Source organism: Cervus elaphus, chromosome 19 (genome assembly GCF_910594005.1).
Source record: "Cervus elaphus chromosome 19, mCerEla1.1, whole genome shotgun sequence".
Taxonomy (NCBI): Eukaryota; Metazoa; Chordata; class Mammalia; order Artiodactyla; family Cervidae; genus Cervus; species Cervus elaphus.
Window position 1 is genome coordinate 40,563,012 of NC_057833.1, and position 15,226 is coordinate 40,578,237.

Here is a 15,226-nt window from a genome sequence, read left to right on the forward strand (position 1 = left end):
CTTTTAGGATTTGAAAAAGTTCAACTGGAATTCCATCACCTCCACTAGCTTTGTTGGTAGTGATGCTTCCTAAGGCCCACTTGACTTTGCATTCCAGGATGTCTGGCTCTAGGTGAGTGATCACATTGTAGTGGTTATCTGGGTCATGAAGATCTTTTTTGTGTAGTTCTTCTGTGTATTGTGGCCACCTCTTTTTAATATCTTCTGCTTCTGTTAGGTCCCTACCATTTCTGTCCTTATTGATCCCATCTTTGCATGTAATGTTCCCTTGGTATCTCTAATTTTCTTGAAGAGATCTCTAGTCTTTCCCATTCCATTGTTTTCCTCTATTTCTTTGCATTGATCACTAGGAAGGTTTTCTTATCTCTCCATGCTCTTCTTTGGAACTGTGCGTTCATATGGGTATATTTTTCCTTTTCTCCTTTTTGTTTCACTTCTCTTCTTTCCTCAGCTATTTGTCAGCCCTCCTCAGACAACCATTTTGCCTTTTTGCATTTCTTTTTCCTGGGGATGGTCTTGATCACTGCCTCCTGTACAATTTCACAAACCTCCATCCATAGCTCTTTAGGCACTCTATCAGATCTAATCCCTTGACTCTATTTCTCACTTCCAACTGTATAATTGTAAGGGATTTGATTTAGGTCATACCTGAATGGTCTAGTGGTTTCCCCTACTTTCTTCAATTTAAGTCTGAATTTGGCAATAAGGAGTTCATGATCTGAGCCACAGTCCGCTCCCCGTCTTATTTTTGCTGACTGCGTAGAGCTTCTCCATCTTTGGCTGCAAAGAAGATAGTCACTCTGATTTTGGTGTTGACCATCTGGTGATGTCCATGTGTAGAGAGTCTTCTCTTGTGTTGTTGGAAGAGGGTGTTTGCTATGACCAGTGTGTTCTCTTTGAAAAACTCTATTAGCCTTTGCCCTGCTTCATTTTGTACTCCAAGGCGAAATTTGCCTGTTATTCCAGGTATCTTTTGACTTCCTAGTTTGCATTACAGTCCCCTATAATGACAAGGACATCTTTTGGGGGCATTACTTCTATAAGGTCTTGTAAGGTCTTCATAGAACCGTTCATCTTTAGCTTCTTCAGCATTACTGGTCAGGGCACAGACTTGGATTACTGTGATATTGAATGGTTTGCCTTAGAAACTATCAGAGATCATTTTGTTGTTTTTGAGATGGCACTCAAGAACTGCATTTCAGACTCTTTTGTTGACTATGAGGACTACTCCATTGCTTCTAAGGGATTCTTGCCCACAGTAGTAGATATGATGGTCATCTGAGTTAAATTCATCTGTTCCAGAAGAGTGGAGAAATAACTCCAGAAAAAATGAAGAGACGGAGCCAAAGCAAATATAGTTGTGGATGTGACTGGTGATGGAAGTTAAGTCCGATGCTGTAAAGAGTAATATAGCATAGGAACCTGGAATGTTAAGTCCATGAATCAAAGTAAATTGGAAGTGGTCAAACAGGAGATGGCAAAAGTAAACATCGGCGTTTTAGAAGCCCGTGAACTAAAATGGACTGGAATGGGTGAATTTAACTCAGATGACTTTTATGCTAATGTTTTTCAACTGCTTTTCTGTTCCAGTTTTGCTGTTATCCCATGGACAGCAACTTATTTTAACGTTTTTATTTAATAGAGATCTTCCCTTTTCTTTAAGATATACCATCGCTTCCATTTGTACCACCTGGACCAAGCTAAATTATTTCTCAGCATTTACACCTTTCAAATATTTATAGACCATCATCATGGCACTCCTTAGTCATCCTTTAGCCTCGTTATATGTACATATATAGCTTCTCTAATCTTATTGTACAAGTCAGTCTTTCTAGTCTTTTCATATACTGTTCTTCTCTCTAATGCCTCTAAGAGAACAGTTTGAGAATATTCCAGATGGGAAAAAAAATAACCCCAACATGTTGTAACAGGGGGAAGAAAAACACACTGACTAGATGAAAGGCGCAATCTACAGGTTAATTAGTATTATGGCCACAAATATGTGCACAGTTCTGTTTCAGAAATAAAGCAAGCTGTATTTGTTGTAACTCTCTCTTCTTTGAACTTAACAGAATGCTGATAATGCCAAGCTGTGTTTACAGTCCAAATTTTTGCTAAAGACCTTCAACTTTGCACTCCCCTTGTGTGGTATCTCTTGCCCAAGATAGAATTACAAATAAAAGTACATAAACAGGAGCTGATGCAAGAACCCACTACTAAGCTTATCTGGTTTTGTGCAGTTTCCATGGATTTACTTGGTGTCTAGGATCTCCCTATACTCGTCTTGCTAAGGGAGAGCCCTTGACTTATCTCACTAGATATTACATGCTTGGGTATTAGTCATTCCGTAAAAATTAGGTGTTTACTGAATATGATAATCTAAAAATGGAAACTACATTATTACAAGAGGAATCACCCAGAAATACTCTGCTGACATAAACAGAACATGCCCATTGCCTGGTTTTCTTATGTTTTGTTTTGTTTATAGCTTTTATAGTTTTTCAACAAATTTGGGGTCTTGAAAAGCTGTCCAAATTTTATCATTGACAGGCAGACTTAATCTAACTTCAGTTTGCATATTCACCTAATAAAATTTATCTTAGAATGAAAAACTGAATACTAGGAAGGTGCTTAGAAAAACACTTCAAATCACTTGATTCAGTGTATTCATTTTATCGCAAGAGATAGAACATATTCAATATATGCCTCAGCCCAGGTACATTAAGGAAATGTTCCATTATTGCTCAGACTCTCATATGAACCTATTCTTTCGGTCCCAACCAAATCCTTCCTGTAGAACTTTCTCTGCCTTTCTTACGCTGCTCTTCCATGATCTCACAGGACCATAAGCTTCTACCAGATAGATACGTGATTTCTGGCTTTGTTCTTTTTATAAAATATTGCACTGCACCTCAGAAATGATGATGGCCAGTGGGATTTATTAGAATGGAATTTAAGCTTTTCTACCTTTAAACCCAGTGATTGTACCATTTTGAAGGTGGCAAAGAAGGGTGACTATTTCCTCTCTCACACAAAGCGAGGTTGTGAAGGGACTTGTTCTCTGAATGAAAGAGGAGAGGGGTAAAGTAGGAACCTTCTCATGTTTTATTCAGATGTTAACAAAGAAAGTTGAGAAGTGTGTTTCCTTAAATTTGACACTATTTTGATCCCAAACATTTTGGACAAGTGATAGCAGACAATTGTGCAAGTTTTTTGAGACAGGGGAATTTTTCCAGGAGCGTAATCTCAGTGGGAAGTATTACCTAAGAGTAATGCACTAATCACTTTCAATCTTGCGTGTTTTCACATACTGTGGGTATGCATACACGTCACTTCAGTGCCCAGAGAGCTCAGTGTTGCTATGCAAGTGCTAGAGATGGAATCCAAGCCTACTGCAGTTTAGCAACGAGGATTTTACAGACACACAAGGGCAAAAATGGCCTAAAGATCTAAGACTTAGTGCCTTGGTCTCCTTCTGAGCTCTGATGTAGCATCATGTGTCAAATATTCATGGCATCCCTATGCCAGCTCCACTGGGAAGATAAATGGCACAGCCAGCATTTCCAAGAAGCTTAGCTCCTCAAAATCTATCTACTCACATCCAATACTGCATTCCATCTTGTAGTTTTGCATAGGAATTCCTCAAAATATGATCCCCAGATACAAGCCCCAGATATATAAATATTTTATGCTATATTGTGCATGTGATTTGCATTAATATTTATAACAAAATTTCTTTTACGGTGATATAGTGTTACTCCCAGTAACACTTTGAGTCACTGAGTTGCTTGCCCAAAGTCACAGATATATAGTAGAACCAGGACTAGAACTCAGTTCTTCTGACCACAAACCTGCCATTTATTTCACTCAAATGGTTTTTGGCCTAATATTAACAAATAAAATAAAAGTGGGAGCCAATCAAGTGAATATTGAATACATTAACTCCAGTGGACAGATGGATTCAGACCAGCTTTGTTTAAACAGGAACCAGAAACTGACCTTTTATCAAATGGTACCTCTGCAGAACCCAGCACCCCATATCCTGCTGCTGCTTTTTTTTTTTTTACCATTTTCAGAGCATTCAGATATAGAAATCCAAAGTGTAACAGGTGTTTCAGACGTAAGTGGAATGGTTGTGCTAGTTCAGAGGGTAATGGCATTACCCTTGTTCTGGAATCATCCTTGTGGACACCATATTTTATTTACAATGAAACTTTACCTTATCCTCAGGCCACAGCACCTACTAGTGGAAAGAAGCTAATATTTGATGCAGCCACTGGGAAATAATTTCATGCAATATAAGTGTACGTTCCCTGATAGCTCAGCGGTAAAGAATCCACCTGCCAATGCAGGAGACTCAGGTTCAGTTCCTGGGTCAGGAAGATCTCCTGGAGAAGGAAATGGTTACCCAGTCCAGTATTCTTGCCTGGAGAATTCCCATGGACAGTGGAGCCTAGAGGGCTACAGTCCACGGGGTCACAAAGAATGGACAGGATTTAGTGACTGAACAACAACAAACAAGTGCCCTATGCTGAGAGCCTGAAGGCCTGGATTCAGGTCTCACCTTTGCTGTTGATTTGCTGTAGGATCTTAATCAAGGCACTCCCTCTGTCTGAGCCTTTGCTTTTTCATCTGTAAATGAGGTTGGACTGAATGGTTTCTAAGTTTTCACATACTATTACACTTTAGGATTTTTAAAATCCTTTAACAATGTATAATGAGCATTTCAGCACTAAGTAGAAAATTCAAAACCCCCAAGTAAGACTGCTTGGCTTCCCTGGGACATAGTATCAGGTGAAAATATCACCCATCTCTAGGCTCATCACCAGGCTTGCAGGTTATGTGGGCTAGCAAGATCACTAGGACTTGGGGTTAGATGAAGTGGGGTTAAATTCCAGCTCTGTTATCTACCTGTCAGGTCATGCACAACATTATTCCTAGGTTAACTTGTTAAAAGAAGATAATTGTCTGCTCTGGCCTTTATTATTACAAGATTCAAATAAGAACATGGAAATGATGAAGTTTTATGTGAGCTTGCAGGATTTCTTTCAATCTTCGTATACGGGAAATCTAAAAGAAGTAGCCTTAATTATAGGGTTCACTTTGCTGTTTTTGGTAGCACTGAATAAGTACATTTACAATTATAAACCCATATATAAATATAAGGAGTGCTTGTTATTTAATAATATTGCAAAGAGAATATTATGGCTGTTGTTAGATATTGAAATACAACAGCTTCAGGAACACTTATTGGTAGATTTGCTCTTAAATAACCAAAAATACATGTGGAGATTTTCCACCTATAAAACTATAGAGTAACACGACACACTTACAGGTTTTTTAGCTTTCAGTAGAGCCTGAGGGAAATGCAGATTCTCATGGTAGATACCATAGAGCACATTTTAATCGTTAAGTCAGAAATCATCATTGCAGTCACAGTTTTCTAACTCTACTAGTAAACATTGATTTTTTTTTCCTGTTAACAGATCAATCATGAAATGAATTTGAAATATAGAGCAATAGATTAAAATTAAGAATCGGAATATGAAAATGCCTATGTGTAAAAATTAACTTGAAATAATGCTTTAGCCAAAATAGATACTAGTATTCCTATTAGGAATTTTGTAAGGCTTATGCAAGTTTACATCTACCAGGCCAGAATTTTCAAATTCTAAAGCCAAAAGCCAGGTTAGAGGAGGGGTTTAGTGGATTTTAAGTCCAGACTGATTGGGTCTCAGTTCCAGATTCAATACTTAGCTCTGTGGCCTTGGATAAGTTACCTAATCTCCCTAGGCAGCCATCTCTTATACTCTAATGAACATAATGGGAGGACCTATATCATGAGGGTGTTGGAAGTATTACTTGAGATAAAATATTTAAATCCTTAAAATAGTGCTTGGCAAATAAGTGCTGAATAAATCTTGACGATTATCATCATTCTGGGGTCCACAAATTTTTTCAAGTTTGGGATTGAATTTCTAGCACTAAATTATACTAGTACCATACTGGTAAATATCTTATAACTGCCTCACAAATGCAACTGCCTTTTACCCCCACATGGACCACTATCTTCAGAGGAGGATTCAGAGCATCTGCCTCTGGTCTTCTTCATTTTAAGTTGTTCTCTGCCTCCTGTAGTTGGAGGGAGAAAGAAGCAAGGTCTGTACTTGGCACTTTGTAGCTGTTCCTGTCATTGAACTTGGTGACCAGATAGTCAAGGCAGTCATTGTCATGGCCTTTTTAAAAAATTTGTTTAATTGAAGTATAGTTGAGTTACAATGTTGTGTTAATTTCTGCTGTACAACAATGATTCAGTTCTCTCTCTCTCTACACACACACACACACACACACACACACACACACACACATATACACACGCACACACACACATACATATTTACAGTATATTTATGTATATATTACATTCTTTCCCAGCCTGATTTATCATAGGATGCTGAGTACAGTTCTCTCTGCTATACAGTAGGACCTTGTTGTTTATGCAATCCTTTTTATAGAGGCTGACTAAAGGTTACCACTGTCACGGGACTTAGAACACAATAGAAACTCAGAAAATGTATCTGTTGAGGGGTTGGAAGAATAACTGGATAGATGACACAACTACCTATTTTAAAAACAAGGGACTTCAGGCTCAGAGAATTTAGGAAACTTGTTTAGGCTCCCATAGCTAGTGAGTAACAAGGCAAGATTTGCAGTTCTGTCTGATTGCCTTTATACCATGGAATACCTAATTTTGTTCAGAGGGTAACATGTATTGTATCCCAAATTGCAAAGCAGTGTTTTTTTTTGTTTTGCTTTTGTTGTGTTGTCTGGTTTTCATTTATGTTTGTGCTGCTCCTCCTGAGACTGGAAGTTGTTGTCAGAAAGTGATTGTCCTTCCCACCGTGCCTGTGCATATTAGTTTAGTGAAGGTTAGAACCAGAGTGGCTGGTGGCCAACTCACTCCCTCTGCAGTTTCTTAGGATGTAGCTCCTGAGGGCCAGGACTTTGGTCCCAAACATCACCGCTTTCTAAGAATACTCTAGGATAAACTCCGCTTTGTGGAACACATGAACACGTGGTTTCCTTTAAGACAAAGGTCCCCAACCCCTCTGCACATTAGCATCATGATTTCAGTCCCCACTCCAGACCAAATGAATCAGAATGTGTCTAAGTGGAGTATGGATATCTGTATTATTTTAAAAACGTACCTGGTGGGAAGCCAGAGTTTGAGGTTCAACATTTCAGTCTCTTTTCTGAAGGATCCTTACCTGTACTGATTTCCACATGTGTAGCCAATCCTGACGCTAAGCTCTTCTGAGGCTTGAGGGATTGGAAAAGTGATGCTCTACTGGCTCTTTTTTCCCCGAGAGTGGGAATAGATCCTGCTCCTCAGCAATGCTGAAAACATCACAGTTATGATTGAATAATGCAGTGTGTTCCTAGAAAACCATGTGCTGATTAAAAAGATGGGCTTTAGAAGTCTGATCTGATTCCCATCCCTGTCTCACCTCATTTCCACCGTTGAAACCTTGACCAAGTGACTTAACCCCTGGTTTCTTATCTAAAAAATAAGAATAAAGAAAGGTTGATGGCACTAAGTGAGATAATGCATGTAGAATACTTAAGGCAGTGTCTGCCCCAGAGGACAAAATACAGTCATTTTCTGTCTTTTTTATGCTTCTTTGCAATGCAGTATATTCATTTCAGTGAAACATGCTTGCTTTTGCAGCCCTATGTGGGACTCCACCTCCCAATTTACCTCGTTACCTGAAGGTCCAACCTAAGCAAATATGTGAAAGTGAAAGTTGCTCAGTCATGTCTGACTTTAGTGACCACATGGACTATACAGTCCATGGAATTCTCCTGGCCAGATTACTGGAGTGGGTAGTCTTTCCCCTCTCCAGGGGATCTTCTGAACCCAGGGATCAAACCCAGATCTCCTACATCACAGGCAGATTTTTTTACCAGCTGAGCCACCAGGGAAGCCCAGGAATACTGAAGTGGGTAGCCTATCCCTTCTCCAGTGGATCTTCCCAGTCCAGGAGTCGAACCGGGGTCTCCTGCACTGCAGGTGAATTCTTTACCAGCTGAGCTTTCAGGGAAGCCCAAGCAAATAGGTATCTTTAAACAAATCACCTCATGGTTAGACCCTGTAATGACTTTTACCAGTAAGTCACCAGGTTCTCCATCTCATCAGATTTGTTACCCAGGCCTTGGTTCACCCATTCCTGAACCATTCTTTCTGATGAATTTGGGGAACCTATTTTGTTTTCTTGTTACTGAGCTTAATTTGTTTTGTACTAAAATGCTTTTTATTGTGTTTCCTTCCAAAAGCTTTATATATTTACCACTGGTTCTAGTACTATTACAGTCATTGCTCCTTTTCCTGTTGTCTATACATGTGTGTGTAAGAGAGAGAGAGAGAACAGGGAAGAGAAAGAGAGAATAGCCATCAGCCCTCTGCTTCTCCTTCCCATCCATGTGCCCATCGAATCTGCAAGCTGTCTCTGCAAGGACCATTTAAGCAATAACAGTGAAGTAGTATAATATAATTATTTATACACAAGCAGTGACAAAGTTAGATGTGTCCTCAGTCCAGCTTTTAATACATGATAAGGATTTCAGGATTCACAGAGCTAAATAGCACTGACAATAGGAGACTGAATATTGGTACATTATTTAAAAGTAGAGTCCAAAAAAAAGAGTAAATCTCAGTTTGCTCTATGATGTACAGAATGTGATATCACACCTTAAATGGCTGTTGGTTGACATTCTTTGTATTTTCTAAGGCCATATAGCAGTGCCATATGTTAAATTTATTTGCAGAACAAAAGAAGCCTGTTCTATAGGCGGGCTTGTATTTAATACATGTGAATTGCTTTCTCTGGCTTAATGCTGGCAAATTATTTTATGGTAACTTAGCTGATTCTCTTCATGTATGTTATCAATGGATGGAAAGCCACTGAAAACTCTTCAGTCAAAGACATAAAGAGACAGCATTAAGGAAATTACTGTTGTTCATGAAAAGTAAGATATATTATGATGCCACAGAAATTTCTTTTATTTTTTCAGCCACCTCATGGTTAACAGTCTGTCCCCTAACTGTCTTGCATGCAGATGAAGTGTTTGGGCAATAGCTATCAGCTATTATCCTGACGAGCAATATAAAAACGTACACCCCTTGGAACAGTGGCATGACATGCCTGAACATTGTAATCACCTGAAGAGCTTTTATTTATTTTTTTTTTTGGGGGGGGGCGGGCGTTTACTTATTTTTTTTTTTTCCTTTTTTTTTTCTTTTTTTCATTTATTTTTATTAGTTGGAGGCTAATTACTTTATAATATTGTAGTGGTTTTTGTCATACATTGACATGAATCAGCCATGGATTTACATGTATTCCTCATCCCGATCCCCCCTCCCACCTCCCTCTCTACCTGATCCCTCTGAGTCTTCCCAGTGCACCAGGCCTGACCACTTGTCTCATGCACCCAACCTGGGCTGGTGATCTGTTTCACCATAGATAATATACATGTTTCAATGCTGTTCTCTCGAAACATCCCACCCTGGTACATATACACCATGGAATATTACTCAGCCATTAAAAAGAATTCATTTGAATCAGTTCTAATGAGGTGGATGAAACTGGAGCCCATTATACAGAGTGAAGTAAGCCAGAAAGATGAAGACCATTACAGTATACTAACACATATATATGGAATTTAGAAAGATGGTAATGATAACCCTATATGCAAAACAGAAAAAGAGACACAGATGTACCGAAGAGCTTTTAAAAAGTCCAGTCCTAAGACATCCCAACACAGACCAAGGAAATCAGAATCTCTGGAGCTAGGACCCAGACATCAATGTTTTTTGTTTTTTGTTTTTTTTTAATTCTCCAGATTATTTCAACATACTATCAAGTTTAAGACTAAGACTTAAGCAGTTTGCAAAACTTAAGCAGCCCTAGGACAAGGACTGTCCTAGGACTTAAGCAGTTTACAAAAACAGGTTGTCTATTATTACATGCATTAGTACTACATGGCTCCATAAAGTAAAAGCTGTGCTGGATAGAAGGCGCCATCATCCTAGAACCTTCAGTGAATGGCACATGGACCTGTCACATGAAGAGTACAAACTTGTTCTATGATCTTTTTGTACCTTCAGTGGAAGATAATTTCTGAATAGGCTTAACAGAAGCTGTACTTTAGGAAGATAACTCCAGTGGGTGCACAGAGGGTAAAATGAAGCAAGCTTTTTTCTAGGAATAACTTGCTGTCATTTCACTACCCTGGTATAACTTTATTGATTCAACTTTTGGAACAGGACTTTGTTCAGAATATATTTTAGAAGGTACTTAGTAAGAAAGCTGATACATCACACAATTGCCATATAGAGTTTCATTATAATATTTTTAAATGGAATATTAATTTTGCTTATGCCTGAAATTTCTAAGTCAGTTAGCAAGAATGATATGAAGACAAATATGACCTGGCTTCATGTCTGCATAAATATACTAGTTTACTTTTTTCTTTTTTAATTTTTTATTTATTCTTTTTGGGAGTGCCACATGGCATGCAGTATCTTACTAATAGTTTCCAGGCCCAGATCAAAACCTACCCCCGTGAAGTAGAAGTGGAGTCTTAACCACTGGACTGCCAGGGAAGTCCCAGCACTAGTTTACTTTTGATGTTGAATAAGGCTTCAGTTTGGGAGTATGTTAACTTCTTTTGCCATGGCACCAACTCTCAAAAGTACTGTGGATATTTTTGGTCTCACCTCAGAAACAAGCAGGGTTTGCAGAAGATGGTCTATGATCTACTGTATTAATTCTGTACTTGTCACAAGTACATCATTTAAAATGAAACTGTATTTTCATATTGGGCAGGAAATAAATTCACATGATGAGAAGAGAAAGCTGAAACCATTAAAAAGGAAAATCCAGATCCCACTAGTTTACCTCCCTAGTTTAACTAGATTTGCCTGTAATATCATTCTGTACCCATGCCATTCCTAAAATGACTTTTTCAAAAACTAAACTTGTAGACTTAGCTCAAGTGGTTCAGTTCAGTTCAGTTCAGTCGCTCAGTCGTGTCCGACTCTTTGCGACCCCATGAATCACAGCACGCCAGGCCTCCCTGTCCATCACCAACTCCCGGAGTTTACCCAAACTCATGTCCATTGAGTCGGTGATGCCATCTAACCATCTCATCCTCTGTCGTCCCCTTCTCCTCCTGCCTTCAATCTTTCCCAACATCAGGGTCTTTGCAATTGTGCTCAAGTGGTAAGACTACCATAAAGCCTTTCCATTCCCTGTTGTTGCTTAGTTGCTAAGTCATGTCTGACTCTTTAGTGATCCCAAGGGCTATAGCCCACTAGGCTACCCTATCCATGGGATTTCCCAGGCAAGAATGCTGAAATGTGTTGCCATTTCCTTCTTCAGGGGATCTTCCTGGTCCAGGGATCGAACTTAGATTGGCAAGCAGATTCTTTGCTGCTTAGCCACCAGGGAAGCCCTCTTTACATTTGTAAGAGGGACTAAATCAGAGAGAGCAGAACAATCAAGAATTCATTGCAATGGCCCATGAAAGATAAAAAGCCCAATGTGGTCAGCAGACATGTGAGGAAAAAGAAGCATTTCAGAGATTTTGCAGAGATTGTGATAGTTGCTGGGGTAAGGGAGATGAAGGGGGAGAGGTGAGAAGAATCACCAACTGGCTCCATGGTTGATTTAAAGCCATATGTACAACAAATAAAAATACAGGGACATGTTTTTATTAGTTCAGGCATCTCAATTCACTGACAAAATTCTCCCCAGGCTGTCTAACCCTTTGCCATTAGGTTACTATGCTGAGCTTTGCCAGTAAGCTCCTCTCTCCAGCCTTGGGTCTGATCTTGACCCTTAACTTCCCATTGGCCCCTAATCAATTACGTTTCCTTCATGCTCTGATGCCTCCAAGTCTGGTACCATTCCCCTGGTTTTTCTCCTTTAAAAGCACTGAGATACTTCTCTCTAAGATGGGCAGCAAGATCATGGGATGCTTTTAATGATGTGTAGCACCAGCCCCTCTAGGAGCAAGAACTATGCTAGAGTGACTTTCTTTCCATTGTGAATGCCTCCGTAAAAGGCATAGCTTGTAAATTTTTGTTAATGCAAAAAGGGAACATTCGGGCACCTTTTCTGTCCTGCTGATGCGTAGGGCTATTTTTAATTTTTGTTCTTCGCTCTTTTTCTGTGCCTGTGATTTTAAAGGTGCCAGACGGACTGCCCTCCAGCCTGGTGTCCCCAATTTCTCCCAAGAATAGGAAAAGTACAGGAAGCAGCCGTGCTGGTCATGTCTGGGTCTAGCATATTAGCCTGACCCACTCTGGAAGAATATTCTCCAAAATATAAAGGAGAAGACTGTTCCTTGTGAACACAGTCCATCTGCTTTCATGGCTGCGACGACAAAACCTTGCTGTCCTGCCACCCAGCCACTGCAGAGGGTTTGGATCCAGGAAGCCTAGCCACTCATCCCCTCTTGTGGAAAAACTAGAATGTTTTTTCTCTTCCATCCCTACCTGTCACAATTCCATCCCTTAAGGTTGGACTTAAATGCCTCTTTCTCCACAAAACCTTTCCTGAGCCCTCTCGGGTGGAGTGTTCCTTCCAAAGCACTTTCTCAGATGACGCCGCATTTTGTCATGTGATTGTAGGATGTATATAGTCTCACAATTAATGTGGAAGGCAGTGACCTGGTCTAATTCCTTTCCAGGTATCATACAGATTTTGTGCTGTGTGCTAAGTCACTTCAGTCATGTCCAACTCTTTGTGACCCTGTGAACTATAGCCTGCCAGGTTCCTCTATCCATGGGATCCTCCAGGCAAGAATACTGGAGTGGGTTTGTCATTTCCTTCTACAGCATAAAGATTATAGAACTGGACAAAAAGTGAATAGCTAAGGAATGCCTATTAAATACAGTAAGAATTCCAAACCTTATCTGACCTTCATCCTGACCTTCAGGGCTCTGCTCTGACCTTTCCCGTTAATCAGTGATTGAGATTTTCCCCTAGATCCTCATGGGCAGCTCTCAAACTCTCCATAAACCATGTAAGCTCAGGCCTTTGGATTCCAGATTTGACACTTTGGGCAACCATGCTCTGGAATCATAATTGCTACCTCTACCTGCCTCATCGACCACCATGACTAATAGTCAGTAACATTTGGCCAGAACAAATTTTTTTCCAAAGTGTGGTCTACAGATCACTGGTAGTCCCTGATGGAATCTCAAGAAGTCCAGTTTGGTGTCTAGAAAAGGAAAGAGTAGTAAATAATTATTTTGTTGACTTTCATTTAATGAATATAAAATGTAAAATTATAATATTCACAGGAATCCAATATGCCTTTAATGAATCATCACATTCTTAATGATTGCATATGTACCATGAAACTTGTGTGGATTGGTGGTGTTTAACTGATGTTCACTGACAGTGCCATTCAGCTCACAGTATTTTCATATTATTAGTATTTTTTTTTCTGCTGCTGCTAAACATGCATTTTAAAAGGCTTATTATTATTTCATTACACTATTTGTTTACTTTTCCAGACTAGATCAGTTATTTGAATTATTCTTTTAAAGTGGAAAAAATAGTCATAAAGATAATACCATAAAGATCAGTTCAGATAAATATTAAAAATGTGTTAGTGAACATGATTCCAGTATAAATACTGGAAATGAAGCTATATACACTGGAGTAAATGTGATTACTTTGCACAAGTAGTCGAGAAAAAAATTTTTGAAAGCTGTGATTATGATGTAATTTTTTAAGTTATATTTTATGGATTGGTGATCCATTCACCTACAATTTCCAGTATGTTCTTTGTAATGAAATATTATCAGATAGTGGCATAAAGTCTCAAGACTTTTAGCATCCTTTTCAAACACAGTACAGTGAACTTTCTAGTAAACCAGTTGAGTTTTTTTTTTTTTTTTCCCTGAATAATCGCAACAGTGGTGCCATATGGTAGTCCTAGCTTTGTTACTGAAGGGAATGACAGTCTAAAATTTTAAAGTACTTTTCTTAGGTTATACATCTTATAATAAAAACAGATACAAGTTCACACTTGGATATAAATTTGTAAATCAAGCCACACAGTTTATTAAAGTATATCAAATGTCAAAAATATGATATCAAGACTTCAAAAAAATATCAAGTGCTGAAGAGTTTGACATTTTTTTTCAGCATTTAATATTTCTTATTCTTTAGGAGGAAAATGTTCTATAATTGGGTCTATTCTTTAGTGGGGAAATGTTCTATAGTTTGGGCTATACTTTAAAGAGGCATTCAAATTCTGCAACAAAATATATTAAGAAATACTTCCCAGGACCAATGCAACCAGAAGGAATTAGAAACACCTCTGACTCTTTTCTCCTGAGTTGAAATATTTAACCCCCCTCCCTTTTAGGTGTTAAATCCAATGTGATGGAGCACTGAAAGCAGTCTTTAGTAAGAGATTTATCCATAGTGTCAGCTTCTGGGTACAATCCTGAAGCACAGAACTAAGCAGAGGCAAGACAGCAGAATGGTTAGGACCATCAACACTGAAGTTAGACTGCTTGGGCTAGAAGGTAGTTAACCACTTTTGTAACCCAGTTCCCTCATCTGTAAGATAAGAATAGCAATAGTACTTGCCATATAAGTTGTTGTGAATATGAAATAAGTTAATATATATAAAGCACCTAGAAAAGAACTAGGTTTGCTAAAGTTTATTTGTAAAAGTCTGTCGATTCTTGCTGACATTTCCAGTGAACTTGTAATAACCTGTTAAGACTTTTTGCCTTCATAGAAATAAAGAATAAGAAGGGGAAAATGAATGTGACTGTGGCCTCTGGCTTAAGATTCCCAAAATGAAGCCAGTTATGGATATAGACTGTAGCCAGCACAATGCCTTGCAATGACATAATTTTTTTTTTGAAATTACATTTTAATGTTCTCATTAAAAACTTAATGCAGCTTTTTTTTCAAGCTAAACACATGTCTGTATGTGGTCAGGAGCCCCAGGAATCAATGTAATAATGCTGAAAATTTACAGAACAGTGGGCTGGACAATGACAATCAAGACCATAAGGGACTCAGAACCCTACAGTCTGTGGAACTGTTGCATGATTAAGGGATATTCAAACTGTAAACAGATTTAGAGGCAACGCTGAGTTGTAATATCTTAAAGGGTGTCAAATGTAAGAAAT

At 38.8% G+C, this 15,226-nt stretch overlaps 1 protein-coding gene across 11 annotated transcripts in view; it reads left to right on the top strand.

The window, feature by feature from the left end:
* The window catches only part of LOC122675400 (LIM domain containing preferred translocation partner in lipoma), a 713,437-nt gene that overhangs the window by 573,123 nt on the left and 125,088 nt on the right, over positions 1-15,226 (top strand). The gene's annotated exons all lie outside the window — the stretch shown is intronic.